This window comes from Tympanuchus pallidicinctus, unplaced genomic scaffold (assembly GCF_026119805.1).
Source record: "Tympanuchus pallidicinctus isolate F22 unplaced genomic scaffold, pur_lepc_1.0 scaffold31, whole genome shotgun sequence".
Taxonomy (NCBI): Eukaryota; Metazoa; Chordata; class Aves; order Galliformes; family Phasianidae; genus Tympanuchus; species Tympanuchus pallidicinctus.
Window position 1 is genome coordinate 312,752 of NW_026294749.1, and position 16,430 is coordinate 329,181.

Sequence of the window (16,430 nt, forward strand, 5' to 3'; positions counted from 1 at the left end):
ACTGAAAAGAAAAATACTGAGTAATTTTCATTTTATCCAAGCTGCTTTGTTTGTTTTTAAGCCTCTCATAAAGGAAAATATGTTAATTCTTTCTTTAAAAAAATTAATCAGGTTCATAGTGCCTGATTTACAATGGAAATTTCAAACAAAAATTCTGAGGTATGAGGTTCTATTTCACAGGGATCTCTCAATAGAAAAATGTTCTCAGATATGAATTTTATCACTTACTGAGAAAAAAACTTCTTTGAAATCTGACTCTGTTTATGAAAAGAAAAATTTCTTTCCCCAATGTGTGGGTCATATCTTAAATATTTGACTTCTGTCTACTTTGTATTAATTCAGAATAAATACAGTGTGCATTATAAATCTTGATTTTTTAAATTTTTTTTCTGCATTCAAAGAGTTCAAAGAAACCACTAAAGATTTATGCTCTGGGAGAACAATTTGTTTTTCATCATCTGGTTGCTCAGGTCCCATAAATAAGTTCAGTGCTTGACAGAACTTCAGCTCTTAATCTCTGTTGGCAAAGTAGCACCCAAATAACAAGAAACTATAGGTCTTTGGTATTCTGCAATGAAAAGTTAAGTGGTTTATATTAATTATAAATAAACTGACATGCCAATGCTTCAGTGATACTGAAAATTTGCTGCAGCAGGGAAGATTTGAAGAGATAGAGGGACATTCAAAATCCACAGCCAGGTTTCAGATTTCCAGAGTAGCTTGGACTGAGGCTGTGGACACACTTAAAAGCAGTCAAGATTTGTGGCTTTTTTTTTTTTTTTTTTTTTCCAAATTCAATTAAACAAAGTGAGTTTGAAATCTGCTAACAAGTGCTAAAGGTTGATGGTCTTTTTTTTAAAAAAATTTTTTTTCATTGCAGTTTAAAAAAGTTTAAATATCAGCTTATTCAGTCACATCTGTCCACAGCCAGTCAATCAAATTGCAGCTGCTGATGGCCAAGAAATAAAGCACAAAACAAATACTGTGAGGAATCAAATATCGTGATGCATCAGCTAAACAAAAATGGAATTGATAGGACATGAAGAAATATGGAGCTTAGATCTGTGGAATAAAATCACATAAGAGAGGAAGTAGATATAGATTTGCATGCTAGGGAAGTGGAAAGGCATCAGGAAGGCAAAGGACCAGTTGTGAAATGAAAGAGAGCCCTGAAATAGTGAGAAACAGAAAATATGGGAAGATTTTTTCTGAGCAAAACAAAGTGTATAATGAATGGATATCAAGATGTTACAATCACAAAACAAATAAGAGAGTTAGGCAAAGTGGACTATGATAACAAGAGAGAATAAATGGAAGGCTTACCCTTATGCTAGGCTCACCACAAAACACCAGAAGGAGGGATCTCCAGACAAGATCCTTCCCCACTGGTAGCCAGCTCTTAAATATGTCTAGGAGGGCTGGAGCCTGGCTTCACCCCTCCCAGCAGCACAGCTGAATTGCCTTCAGCTGTGCTCCTCTGGCTGACTCATGGCTCGCCTCAGGTGATCAATCAGAGGTTCAGGCCGTGACTCAGTAGTGTCCATACACAAAGCATAGAAGAAGCAATGGAAAATGTTCTGGTACAAGTAGTGAGAAAAGGACTTAGCTGACCTATGCAAGCTATATTCATCCTTGTAAATAAAATGAGATTACTGCCTCCCAACACACACTCTGTCAGGTTAAGTGACTACTAAATTCTTACAAGGTATCTATTAATACTGTTTTGTCCTGAAGACATTTACAGCCATAAAAAGTAATCAAATACTGTATAAAAGAAATACTTGTTCATTCATTGAGTGCACTATCCATCACAAGAGTATAATATTTTCAAAGTTCAGTGGAAATATAATTACAAATGTATGCAGTCCTAGTTCTAAACTAAAAGCAGGATTCTAATTGAGTTTCTTAAATACCAGGACCAAAAGACTGCCACAAAAAGGTCTCAGAGACTAAATGCAAAGATTTTTAAACAGCTGAGAGTAGGAAACTAGAGAAGAATCTAAGGTTATTATGATGGTCTATTCCTGCACATGTTCATGTAATAGTTGGTATAAAATAAGATGAATATACAAAGAGCTACATTTGTTTTCTGCTGTGAACCCAGAGAGATGTTGTTGACACTGATTCATAAAACTAGTCTTAGCAAATTTGTATTGCTTTCTATTTTAATTGAATAACCAGATGAGACTTAAAATCAATAGCTCTAATTGTACATTTACATATCTATTATACTCACCCAGGAGAGGTGTGATTCAGTTGTTCTCTTACTGTTTTGAATCTTGATATTGTTTGGAGCTAGACAAAGGCCAATACCTGCAGAAAAGCATTTACAAGTTCACTGGAAGTTGGAGGAAAAAAGAAAGATTAAGTGGTCGTATTAAATATTTAGGAAGAAGTAGGAAAAACAAACAATACCTGATTTCACAATCGTGAACTAATTATTTTCATGACATCTCTCACAGGCCTGACTATCAAGAATATTCTTTATTTCATGCAAATGTTTCTTGCAAATTAGTTTATAATCCTGTCCTCCTGCACTGACAATCCTTCAATGTTTGTTTTTTTTTTTTTATTTGAGAAATGCTTCCTGGATTTTTACACACATCATTGATACTCAATCATCTTAGCCCCTGACCTCACCCCAGCCAATTAAGAAATCCTTGAAGCCTCAAGATACATCTGACTTATGGAGCGCTGGGTGCTTCCTGCTTCATTTCCTCTCTTACAAGAAGATCATGCTCCACTGACTAAGAATAGTGTAGAGATTGCATGCAATTGTCAGTATGTGTATGTATGTGCACATATAGGCACATACACACATGTGCATGCACCAATGAGAGTGAATATATACATGTACACTGTAGATGAATTCCATATTTAGCTCTTGAACTGTGGTTTGGTAACAGGCCCAAAGTTTTTCAGATATTTTATGCAATTTATTTCTAGGATAAAGCACAATAAATTCTGCATTTATATGACTATTTGTAAATATATATTTATGTATGTAAATATGTGAAGATGCAAATATATATTTAATGTCAAATCACAGATCTGAATGTGTAAATACATATTTTCATAAGTATGTACACCTAAATGTATGAATATGCAGACTGTTTACACAGCTGATAGCATGTACTGTCCAGCAGATCCTTAAAGCTTTTAAATAATATGACTAAACATAGAAACAATTTATATGTAAATGTTATTTGGGGAAAGAGTATTGTTTGGCTTTTTTTTTTCTTTGTGGCAGTGTATGAGGCCTGTTAAATAAATGCAGTTATACCGGATCTTGTATGTGTAGCTGAATATAATTCCAAATCACATGACAAGAAGCATGCACCACACAAGGGAAAATTTTAACATAGAAAGGACTACAGTCTTTTTATTTTACTTTGCAGTTTTCTGTTTATGGTCTTCATGACACTGGCTTCACTTTCCACCTCTTAATCTAAGTCTCATACATTAGATATAAATTCAGGGCAAATAATTTTCCTCTTCCGACCACATAGTTTTCCTCAGCAGTTTTATATACTTTAAAGGATTAGTAAAGAGTTCATCATGGAGAGTATCAGAAGACTGAAAAGAGAAAAGCTATTTTCTTCTCACTGAGTGGCAGCAACTTGTCATAGAGATATAACAGGAAGCAAGGAGGGGATGTATGACTCCTTGCAATACAAGGACCTTCTGTGGCATAGGTGAGCTGACAAACGTTCATAGAGAATAAAAGTGCAAATCAGTGCAGAATTATAACCTTGTAATGAGAACCTAAAGACTGCCTTGCCTGGATCTGGCCCCCAAAATGCTGCTAAGACAGTATACTCTATATTATGTATTTATGTTCCAGGATGTGGGCCTTCTGCAGAATACACTGGATTGTGTCTTGCTCCAATTTATAGGAAGGAGATGAGGTTCTTTTAATATCTTCATACCCGGTGTGAGATTAAGAAACAACGGTTCAAATGTTGGTCCAACCAGTTTATTATAAATCTTAATCAGGGAGATGGGGAAGGGAAGGAGGGCGATAGAAAAGATAGGGAAGAAGCAAGAATTGTGTAAAGCAGGGATAGTCACCACCAGGATCCAGCAGTGGTCCTGTTGCATGACGTTTCTAAGGTCTGAGGCAAAAGCAGCAGGGGGGCAGGGGGAGCAGGGAGAGCAGCAGCATGGCCAGCCTTGGGCAGCAGGCAGGTAGCAGGAAGAAGTCGCAGAGCCAATCAGGGAGGAAGCAGCAGAACTCAGGTAGCAGGCCCAGGTGAGTCCATCAGCATGCAGGAATTCCGTAGTGAAGAATCTGATGACAGACACCTTTGTTCTTCTTCAGCATGCTGGTAGAGTGCAGAGCAAGTCCAGGAGAGAGAGAGGCAGGTCATGAGGCAAAAGGGAAAGGAAGAGGAAGAGGAAGAGGAAGAGGAAGAGGAAGAGGAAGAGGAAGAGGAAAAGGAAAAGGAAAAGGAAAAGGAATAAGAAAAGGAAAAGGAAAAGGAAAAGGAAAAGGAAAAGGAAAAGGAAAAGGAAAAGGAAAAGGAAAAGGAAAAGGAAAAGGAAAAGGAAAAGGAAAAGGAAAATTCTAGAGGGAAGAGAGAGCTTACCTTTTTTGACTTTCTCCTCTGTAGATATAAAGACATAGGAGTCTCAGCATTGGAGAAAAGCATCCTAAATTGATGTGAATTAGTCCAGTTCTAGTGAGTGCAATGTCACTTCACTAATGGAATCAGACATATGTAAGGTTATACTAAGCCCTAGAGTAAGGAAAACACTTCCTCATCTATTCTGTCTTTTTCCTCATTATTGTCATGAGTCTCCTCTTTTATTCTTCTTTTTGTCTTACTACACTTTGGTGACCAATACTAATTTTTTTTTCCCCTGTGTTTCAGTGCTTATTTGACTTTTTTATATTTGGTGGGGTTTTTTGTTTGTTAGTTTGTTTGTTTTCAAGCACATTCTGTTTTTCTATCTCTAGAGGTGAAATAGGAAAAATAAGGTTTTTACTCTTTGTCTTCTTGGAGAATTTGAAATATACTTACAGAAAGCATTCTTTAACATCAACATAGCTTTTTTTTTTTCTCCTTTAACCTTCTATTGCTTTTAGAACTGTGAATTAATTGGATCTCTCATACTAATTCTGAGAATGAAAAATTATACTAATATCCTCTTCTAGGTGTTGAACCAAGCAAAGAATGAAAAGATGAGATTTCTGAATTCACAGAACATATTCAGGTTAGAACAAGAAAAAAAAAAAAAAAAGCCAGAAATACAAAAGCTTTTTTCTTTGTCCTGGTCACTATGTCCAAGTCTTTAGACTGCTAAGAGAATGGTGAGTAAAAAATTCACAGCAGCAACCACATGGAATACCTATAGGAAAAACTTCATATGTATCAACAAGTTGTATTATTCAAGAAAATACCATACAATTCCAGTTCTGATATCTGAATATTAGGAACATTGGATCCAAAAAACAGACCTCCTTTCAAGTATCCAGCTAACTTACAAAAGAGCTTAGTTCTGAATAAAAAAGCCTGATTTTCAGATTGATTTTCAGACAGCTTTCTGAATAATGTCTGATGACTTTGGTGATTTTTCCTTCACAAGTAAACCTGGAGTGTGATGTCAAAATGTGCCAGTGACCAAACCATATTTTAAGATGTGTACTTTTCCATCTGTGTATGACTGTAATCATAGAACAAGTGCATGAGACAATGAATGTAAATGAAGTTCAAAAGGCTATGCAGAAAGTGAACATGAAGCCAGAGATTTCTTGGTCTCTTCTTCAGACGGGCTTTATGAGATGACTTGCTTACAGAGTTAGGCTATGAACGTTTCAGATTTTCTGACATTAGAAGTATATTTTGAAGAGTTCCTTTGGCCAGATATTTAGTCAAAGGTTAATGTTGCAGGATGAAGCAATTTGACTGTGATTGCATGCTGAAGTTTTATCTGGGAGGGAATGTGGTTAAGCTGAGGCTGTATGTGACTCAGGAAGAATGAATGAGAATGATTTGCAGTCTACCTACTATACACTATTTTGTTCTGGTTAATACTGGATTAATATTTTTCAGTTCTGTCTCCCCAGTTCCAGAAAGACAGGAGAGAGTCCAGTAGAGTGCTACAAAGACGACTGTGGACCTGGGATCTTTCAATCTAGAGAAGGTTGAAAGGGAATCTTATCAATGTTTATAAATATCTAATGGCCAGGAATCAAATGGATGGGGTCAGGCTCTTTATAATGATTCCCAGTGACAGAACAAAGGGCAATGGTCAAAAAATGGAACACAAAAAATTACATATGAACATGAGGAAAAAACTTCACTACTTTGAGGGTGCCAGAGCACTGGAACAGTGCTATACAGAGAAGCTGAGTAATCTCCCTCTCCAGAGATATTCAGCATCTGCTTGGATGTTTTCCTGTGCAGTTTACTGTAGGGAACTTTCTTTAGCAGGGGGTTGAACTAGATGAGCTTCAGAGATCCCTTCCAAATCCTACAATTCTGTGATTCTGAGAATGACCAGGTGTACCCGCATAGCCAGGTAGCTAATACCCCAGAATCAGACTGGCTTTTTATAGTGTAGAAGCACATAAACAGTGCTTGGATTGGAACCAGAGCACTCAAGAAATAGGAGACCTAGTACAACATCAGTGTGTTTTAGATAACATGATCTAGTTGTGGAGTCGCAACCTGATTATTTCCCTTGCTCCATCCTCTCTTGTCCAGTTACCATAAATGAAGTGTCTGTTCTGGGCAGTGCTTCATTACTTCATACTAAGTAGTTTCTTAGCTAATAAGGTTTCCCTCTCATTTGATCTAATTTACCTATACACTAGATTGACTTGTCAATTCTAGACCCAACTTTTCAAGCCACTTTCACAGAATCACAGAATTGTAGGGGTTGGAAGGGACCTCCAGAGATCATCGAGTCCAACCCCCCTGCCAAAGCAGGTTCCCTACAGCAGGTCACACAGGTAGGCATCCAGGCAGGTCTTGAACATCTCCAGAGAAGGAGACTCCACCACCTCCCTGGGCAGCCTGTTCCAGTGCTCCGTCACCTCACTGTAAAGAAGTTCTTGCGCATGTTTGTGTGGAACTTCCTATGCTGCAGTTTCCGGCCATTTCCCCTTGTCCTGTCTCCACTCACCACTGAAAAGAGCCCAGCCTCGCCATTCTGCCCCCCACACCTTAGATATTTATGGACCTGTATCAGGTCCCCTCTCAGTCTTCTTTTCTCAAGGCTGAACAGACCCAGTTCACTCAGCCTTTCCTCATAGGAGAGATGCTCCAGGCCCTTCACACTCTTTCCAAGAGATCCCTGTCTTTTTTGTACTGGGGAGCCCAGAACAGGACGCAGTACTCCAGATGAGGTCTTACCAGGGCAGAGTAGAGGGGGAGGATCACCTCCCTCGGCCTGCTGGCCACGCTCTTTTTAATGCACCCCAGGATGCCATTGGCCCTCTTGGCCACAAGGGCACACTGCTGGCTCATGGCCAACCTGTCATCCACCAGGACACCCAGGTCCCTCTCCGCAGAAGGAACTTTGGTGAATTATGTCCCCATGATACTTCACATAGCTTAAGCAGTTCTTGTAGTACCAGCATACATGTCCATACACAACCTCCTTTCTCTTTTATTTTGAACATCAGTGTACGGTCCTTTTCCTTTCTTTTCTTTCTTTCTTTCTTTCTTTCTATTTTTTTTTTTTTTTAAAATTGTAGTTTGCAAAAATCAATGTAACTGCCTGTTTTTCTGTTCCTGTGGATAGTGTCTTACACAGTGAGTGCTATTGGAATATAAATAATAAATTAAGCTCTATCCTTATAGACTCAGTTGTATGATTTACTAATGTATAAATAGTTTTAAGGATGGCTTCATCATCTATGTTGTTAAAAAATTAAGATAGGTAGATAACATATTTAAAAATTGTCCTGACAAGTAAAGTTGGAATTCAAATTTAATCTTGCAGAATATTTTCATATTATTTCATTTTAGGCTTGAATTTGTCATCAAATTAATATACCTTTACTCAAATAAGGTAAGATTGTCTAAGCAACTCTTGAAGATCTTCAAGGGGAGAAACTCCATAGCATCTCTGGGCAACCTGTGCCAATGTTCCATCAGCCTCACAGTGAAAATGTGCTTCCTAACATTCAGCTGGAACTTCATGTGCTCCAGTTTGTGTCCATTGCCTCTTGCCTTTGCATTGGGCATCATTGAAGAGAGCCTGGCTCTGGCTTCTTGACACACTCCCTTCAAGTATTTAGACATTGGTAAGAGCCCTCCCAAAGGTCATCTTCTCCATGCTAAGCAGCCCCAGCTCTTTCAACCTCTCCTCACAGGAGAGATGCTCCACCCTCTTTACTGAACTCTCTCCAATATGTCCACATCCTTTTTGTACTTGGGAGCTCAAAACAGAACACACAAACTGAGAACCAGACACATTCTTGTGACTTAGATTGGATTTCAGTATTTTTCTCGCTTTTCCTAGTACCAGTTCAACATGATTTATCAAAAAGAAAAGCAAACATCTCTTCACTTCAGAAGAACTGTAATTCAGCTCCTAAATTCTTCCCTGGTTTCCAATCCTTAGCAGTGGGAACTGCATTCAGCTCATAATACATAATCTATAAAGGATAGGTTAATTTGAAAAGTATTTATAGGGTGCTTTTGAATTCTTCTGTGTTGTTAGTGTTCTTTACAGTGCCAGATAATGTTATGGAAACTAATATCATTGTTTCATTGAAACTTTAAACAATGTTTTATTCTTTGTTTTCTAATGAGAGCATGCTGCTTGCTGCTAATAGAACTGAGTAAACAATCTAATGTATTTTATTCAATTACTTTAGCTCTTTTTCTTCTTATGGTAATTATCTACTAACGGACAAAGATTGCTACCGTTTGCTTTTTCCCCCCAAATATATGCTGAATATTCTGTGCAGCAGCTTGTATTTTGTGTTATTGCAAACTGACTGCTTGCAGTATTCATCTGGAGATCAACATTTGGTTGCCTAAAGCCAAGTATTTGTTTCTTTTCCATGACTGGATGATCTACTTTGCCACAAGACACATGTTGTTTTATAAATTCATAGGTTCATCCTTCAATGCACTCTCCAGATCAGAACTCTTGAGCTACCCCATGCTGATGGGAACCTACATAATAGATGCAATATCTGCTATAAAAGATAAATCCCGATAAATAGAATAATTCAAAAGCCAGTATACAGTTTTATATGAAGTATTTATTTAATTTTGCTGTTGCTATTTTAGTGTCTTCAATTACTAATATTTTTTTCATCCACCATCCTTTCAAAACAATTTCAATTTTCAACATGCACTGCAAATTAACTAATAATAAATCCTTTCTAATTCGATATTGTATCACTACTGAATTCTAATGTTTTTGTTCAGTTTTTATGGGTTTAATTTATATTTTTTTTCACATGGAATGCTCAATGAATAAATGAGCATTGTTTGCATCAAAGCAAACTTTTGAAAGAATTTTCAGTACTGCCATCATAGCAAACTTCCTCATCTCCCTACCTTTGTAACATTTCAAATGTAACATTATAATTCAAATACTTCTGAATATTTGAATGCAAAGCTATTGAAAAATCATTAATTTAAAATATCTTTTTAATTATCTAGAACATTACAAAGAAATTTGAAATAAACAAATAAATGCGGAAAACAGACTTATGTCATATGACTTGATCTGTGTATCAGTTGCCACAGCTAGCATTTCTTCTCTATCACCATCACCATCACCATCACCGTCACCATTTGAAACAGGTTGCTATTCATCTTTTCTGATAAAACAGCATATAGCATTTGATAGACATTTTATCTACTCTAACACCAGTGATTAAGTCATAGGTTACAATCTTTGACTCAGAGCTCATTTTGCTGGTCAATTCCCATTATTAGCTGAAGAGACTTATTTCAGTTCACCTCAGTTGCATGGCTTTTTTATTATCCTTTATTAGTTTGGTACCTTGTATTGAGGTTACTATAGTGTTTCACAGCGTATTTTAACAGATCTGTCCTCTGTGAAGAACTGTGCTGGCTGTCCATCAACAGTGCATGAGAGGAGTTTTTGAGGAGTAATTTGTGAGGCTGTGATTTATCCCTCTGCTACATACTTTGTAGTGAGTATAACAGAAGCAATTCTGAAAATCTACAGTAGGTTACAAAATACAGAAGCAAACTATAATGAGACAACCGGGTGGTATCTCAAAATTATTTTACAAAAGTCTGTACACTAAATAAGTTCATTTTTAAATGTTGCATTATTTAATTATTTAATTGTATTTAAGTATTTATGTAAACTCTTAAGCAAAAGTAAGATATGTAAACACCTTACCCCCCCCACCACCACCACCCCCTTTTCTTTTTTTTTTTTTTCTTTATTCAGCACTTGCCAGGGTATTCTTCAGATCTGAAAAATTAAAGTCCAGCTCCAGTTTTTGTTCTCCTTCCCTGTGGTGTAACAGTAAGTACCTTTAGACTTTATATTCTTCAGCTGTGAAGTGTTGGCAACAGCGTTTGCCTTTTTTTTTTTTTTTTTTTTTTTGACTGTCTGTAGACTCATGAATGAAAGGAACTATTCCTAAGCCACAGACTTTTGTTTGCTTCTATCTGACATCCACCACTACATTTTGTTTGTAGGATTCCTCTGAAGATTGGACAGCTTGTCTGAATTCATCTAACTGAGTTAAGGGTATTAGGCCAGGTCTTGATATCAATTTCAGCTGTGATTTCTTGAGGAAGAAGAAAGGCACAGATATGAAGTTGTATGACACAGGAATTTGGATGTTCAAATTATCAATAACAGTAAGAATGGATTCACAGCACCTGGGATTGTCTAAATAAAACTACGAAAGTAGCACAAACACTTAAAGAAATTATTTATTCTTGTGTTGTTTTTGGTTTTGGTTTTGTTTTTTAATATTAAATTAAAAAAAAAACTCAAAATGCTGCCCAAAAATCTGGCATCTTGGTCATACATGGAACACCAGCACCAATCGAATCAGAATGTCCTTAAGCTGCTGGATACTAATGAAGAAGAATCAGACATTAATATTGAGTGCTACAGCACTGTTGTTGACAATACATCTGACCAGTGGCAACCTTAGGAGGCGACTTTTAAGTTTTGGCCTCATCAGATTTTAGATGGAATCTTATCATGGCTCAGATTTCATTGTCACTGTTACTAGGGATTTCAACATCCAGATGGTCAGGGAAAATATAAAGTTGCATGCATACTTTTTAAGGGTTAGTGATATGTGGAAAAAGATACTGATACTTATACATTATCTTTCAAGTGAAGATAATGCTCAGTGACACAAGACAAAACATGTCTTATTATGCATTATGCTTTACCATTGCTCTCATTATTGCTGTGTTAATTCTTCCCAAGAAGGTTTTGACTTTCTTTCCAGATGCTGCAAATGAAACTGAATTGCTTCAGTAAGGAACAGATTTTTCAAGTTTACTATTTTGTTTTTAACTCCATCAAACTCCAGCTTGCCAGAAATCGTGAGAGTCTTCTGAAACATGATTTAGCTGATGACTGAAGTGAATCTGGATTGTCAGGTTACAAATTACAAATGGAAGAAGCCATCATCTCTCTAGAAATACAAAAATAATAAAGCACAATAAGCAATTTTGCATATCTCCATACCTGTAAATAATTACTTGTGTAAAAAAGTAATTATAATTAATATTATAAAATTATAATATTGTAGATGTCCCTTCCCTGGAAGTGTTCAAAGTCAGGTTGGATGGGGCCCTGGGCAGCCTAGTATTAAATGTGTATTAAATGTGGAGGTTGGTGGCCCTGCAGGGGGGCCAAATGTGGAGGTTGGCAGGGGGGGTTGGAGCTTCATGATCCTTGAGGTCCCGGGCCATTCTGTGATTCTGCGTGATTCTGTGATAAAGGAGAGTTCTATATAGTTTTCTGCCTCTTTTGCCTTTTAAGACCATGTAAATCAAATTAACTATAATCACTGATTTTGCCCAGATATTCCCTGTTCTAAGCAGTGATAGCGAAGATCCTCAAGAGATGACTGTCTATAATGCCAGTACTTTGAGAAGTTAGATGAACTTTTCCTAATGACTCAGAGAGCTCTTTGCTGTTTGATTACCTTCACCAGATTTAACTGAGTCTAATTTTTCAAAACTGTCGCTCCATGGAAATTTGGAAACTTTTTTTTTTTTAGTGTGTGTGTACATAAATACAGCATGTATATAGAAAAAATAATAATTTCATAATAAAACATAATAAAGTTTTGTTTTATATTTTAACAGAACTCTTAAATGTCTTGTTATGAAATGCTGGAATTCCTAATATGAGTTATATTTCAGTTTTATTGCCAATCTCAAGAGGTAGAATATTCAACCAGATTAGACTATTTGTAATGGCTTTGTGATAAGTGCAAAATACGTCCTTCCTCTGCAAGGAAGACGAGAAATACAACTTAAAAATGTGAAGTGATGTGCACCTAAGGAAAGTTCTACAAAGAAGGCACTCCACTGATTTCTTTATACTTTGCTCAGACATGCAAAACAGCTCCTGTAAAGTTCTACAACTCTTCACAATTTAAAACACAATAGTTTTGACATATCAGGCTAACTGACACACAGAAAGTTCAAGGTTATGAAAGAGCTGCCTTTGAAAAGCTATGACTTCCTTTCACAATAAATGTTTAGAAGATGATGTAGTAACCAGATCTTGTCCCTGAGTGTAGTACTGAGATGAGAGAAACAGAATTCTGTGTTTTGTCATCTAAGGGAGTAATATTACTTCTTTTTATCTCAGGACTTACAGTTGAACGTAACCTGAATCCAGAGACCATCCTCTACCGTTTATTCAAGTGAAAGATACATACAGATCCCAACCATGCACTCACTGAAGTCCATGTTAATGCTCCCAGAAGGAACACTGCCAAATCATATAGCTGCTAAACAGACGTGCTATGGAAAAAAAAAAAAAAAAAAAAAAAAAAAAAAGGTTTAAAAAGTGAAAGTTGTTTTCAAAACTGGATGGGGCAGCATTGCTCTGTCAATTAAAAAAACACAAAACAGAAAGGTTCTAATTCCTATGTACCAGGTGAGTGTAAGCATAGTGAGGTAGCAAGCAGAGTCAACCATAAATGATTTCCCTATGAACAAAACAAGTAAAGTTTTTTGTTTAATAAGAAATTTTATTGACCCAAATATTGATCCTTTGTACTACAAAACAACCTACTCCTTTCTTGCCAACCCCCAAACAATCTGTAGTTGAAATTATAAAGCATAAAAATACCTGTTCTTAAACTACCAAGTCTTAATTTATGCCAGTAATAGCACAGCTGTGATACTCTGTAAGTGTGGCTGAAAACCTCACAGGGCAAAGCTGCAGTACATTGTAGATGTTTATTGAGTACTCACTGCTTGTACATACAATTCTCTCAGGAGGAGAGTTCTTCACATTATTATTTTTCTACATATTCTGTTGCTTCCCTTTATAGCATGGTTTATGGTACAGCCAAACTGGAGAATCTGCCTAGGATGAAAACTCACACTTCACTTGCAAATCAAATGGAGCCTCACTCAGTACTGCATTATAATGCTTCTTGAAATTCTCTCAATTTTTTTTCTGGGCAGTTCACTAAGAAAAATTTCAAACAGCATTCCCAGCCTTCTATTTAGAATGATTTTCCATGTTCTACCTAGTGTTTAATGGGAAAAGAGCCTACCTATTTCTGCCTCTCTCTGTGACTTCTAACTTAAAATATTAATAATGATTATATAATAAAAGAGACAATTGATAATTATTTGATACCTTCCAGTATAATCTTCAGCCACACTTGAGCACAGTGAAAACTAAGACTCTTTTTGGCACTCCACAGGAGAGCTGATTTTCGCAAGATCTGGAGTACAGAGAACCTAAATACAATTAAAAAGAAATAGATCTGAGATTATCTAATTCCCAAATATTTAATTCAAATATTAGACAAATATTGATTCCCTGTCACCTTAATGAGAAATTGGATAGGCATTCATTTTCTTTGTCCTTCATCCATCTAAAGCCATTAGTGCAAACCTCCCTTACCTATGGCATGAGTCAGTTTTTGTAATTTGTACAGAGGAAGTTCTGCAGAAAATGGAGGAAAAAAAAAAACACCAAGAGCAGTGGAAATGTCTGCTCCATTCACTCACTGAATAAACACTGCAAAGCACTACTGAAAGTTTACACTGTGAATGGACATTTGCCACAATTCCTTCCTATGTCTAATATATGTGATATTATTCAGCTGGATACATAAATTTACATTAAATTCAAACAGTCTTTTCCTCTCCAAAATTAGCTTTTTGTTCAGTCTTCTCCTTTCTATTCACTCATCTTTCATTTTTTATGATTTTTTTTTTTTTTTGTCTGCTCAGTGTTTATCTATGTTTTATTTTTCTTTCCTTCTAACTCTATGGTAGACTTTGATACATTTTATTTCTGCCTTTTCTTTATACAAACCCGTTGAGCATTACCTAAACTGGCAATGTTGTCTTTAAAGGAGAATAAACTAAAGTCTTAATAATTCAAATGCCCCAGAGTATAGACATGTTAAATAAACTTAGACTTTACAAATCCTTTTCTGCATTCTATACTCATCATGCAATGGAAAGAGCTTATGTTGCTGCATATAGCAGACACAGTCTTTACATCTCCAAATGTCATAATTCCATGAATTTACCCATTTTAATCAAAAGCTAAAGTGTGTTTCTTTCCTTCTTTTCATCCATCCTTCTACCTTCGAGTTGAAGGTTTAAAGAAAAACGTAAATCATTACTCTTATTTATCCAGATACAAGTCAGAAGTATTCTCCCTGAAGTTCTGTGTGAATAAGAGTGCTGTGAGAAAAGAACCATTTCCCATTTGTGTTTTCACACCTTTCCAGTAAACCCTCCTGTTCTACCTCCTTGCATACACTGTGAAGTCAGGCATTTGTCTTTTTCACAAGACATTTGCCTTGCTGGTGGCTAAGGACATTACAAAGAACTAGGCATTTCAAGCTGTGCTATATTCACTTCCCTCTGGGAGCCATTTTTCTACAGATATCTTCTTTTTATACCTCATATGATATTCTAGCAAAGTTCACATGTACCACAATACTCAGAATATTATCCTTAAATAGATATTTCTGAACAGAAGACCATGAAAGTATCCCTACTGTAAACAAAATACAATGAGATTCTTTTCTTCCTATGGAAGAAAGAAACTCTACAAACATATAAAAAAAATACCAGTAATAGTAATGATGAGTAGTCATATTTGCAGGTTATTAACCTTAAGAGTACTTTATTAAACAGGCAAACATTTTTTGTGATTTTAATAACTGGATTTATTATTGAGTAGGTCAAAATGAAGATCCCTGTTAATAGGCTTTGGAAAAGATACTTTGAGAAATTTATTACAAAGTTAGCAAATAAATATTATAATCATTCAGGCCTCTCTGCACCTTGCACTTGAGAATTAGCACCAAAGAGAAAAGTACTGATGATACAGTTCCCCTCTAAAATAGGAAAATAGTGTTTAATTCTTGCTGGACTGAAATTCAACAGCTCAATCTTTGTCATAAAAAAAGTAATCAATTTTATGTGTTAATGAATTATTTATATAAATATTAATAACGAAGTTTGTAAATTGGTCAACCTATCTGAACAGAGAAATTAAAAAATACGTAATTCATCTGCTCCATCTAACCAACACTTAAATTATGAATACTGCATACAGAGCATTGACATCCTCATTTTCACCAAAATCCAAATGTAGACAAACAAAACAAGAGAAAATTATTTTAGGCAAATTCTTATAACAAACACAAGGACACTGAATTGCAATGTGCATGCAGTGAGTAAAATAAGCAGACAGAGTAGTTTGCTAAAGTATTTACCTCACTCTATTCACAATATATTTTGCATCCATTTTCAACAGAAATCCAAAAGGACCTGCTCAGCCACAAGGATTTTGGGAAGTGTTTCTATAAACATTAATCGGAGACATGGCTGCATGTAAAATTTAACATTTTCCTAAAGAAACTATGCAAATTTCCAAGATTGCCACATATTGACCTATCCTAACAAATAAGTTTCAGTGTAATATGAAATCACAGAATCACAGAATCATAGAGTTGTAGGGGTTGGAAGGGACCTCCAGAGATCATCGAGTCCAACACCCCATGAATGAAAGAGGAAAGGGACAATATGAGCTGTGGTAAGAGCTAGAAAATGCAAACATTTGCCAGAAAACATTATGTGTGTGTATATACATATATATATATATTAGACTGGTTAAGTAAACATACTGTTATGACACATCAGAAAATTTCTCAGCATATGTTTATAGTTTATTTTCTTAGCATTACTGTAGCACTTGCATCAACTTGATGCCTTCATTCTGATAGCTGT

The 16,430-nt window shown here is 36.0% G+C and overlaps 1 long non-coding RNA gene across 1 annotated transcript; it reads right to left on the bottom strand.

The window, feature by feature from the left end:
- Positions 1–10,400: 10,400 nt before the first annotated feature.
- On the bottom strand, positions 10,401–15,199 carry LOC128087713 (uncharacterized). The gene is made up of 3 exons (XR_008209962.1): positions 13,810–15,199; positions 12,812–12,959; positions 10,401–11,614 (listed from the first exon to the last, which is right to left on the bottom strand). It is a non-coding gene; the product is annotated as an uncharacterized LOC128087713 (long non-coding RNA).
- Between the last annotated feature and the right edge of the window lie 1,231 nt (positions 15,200–16,430).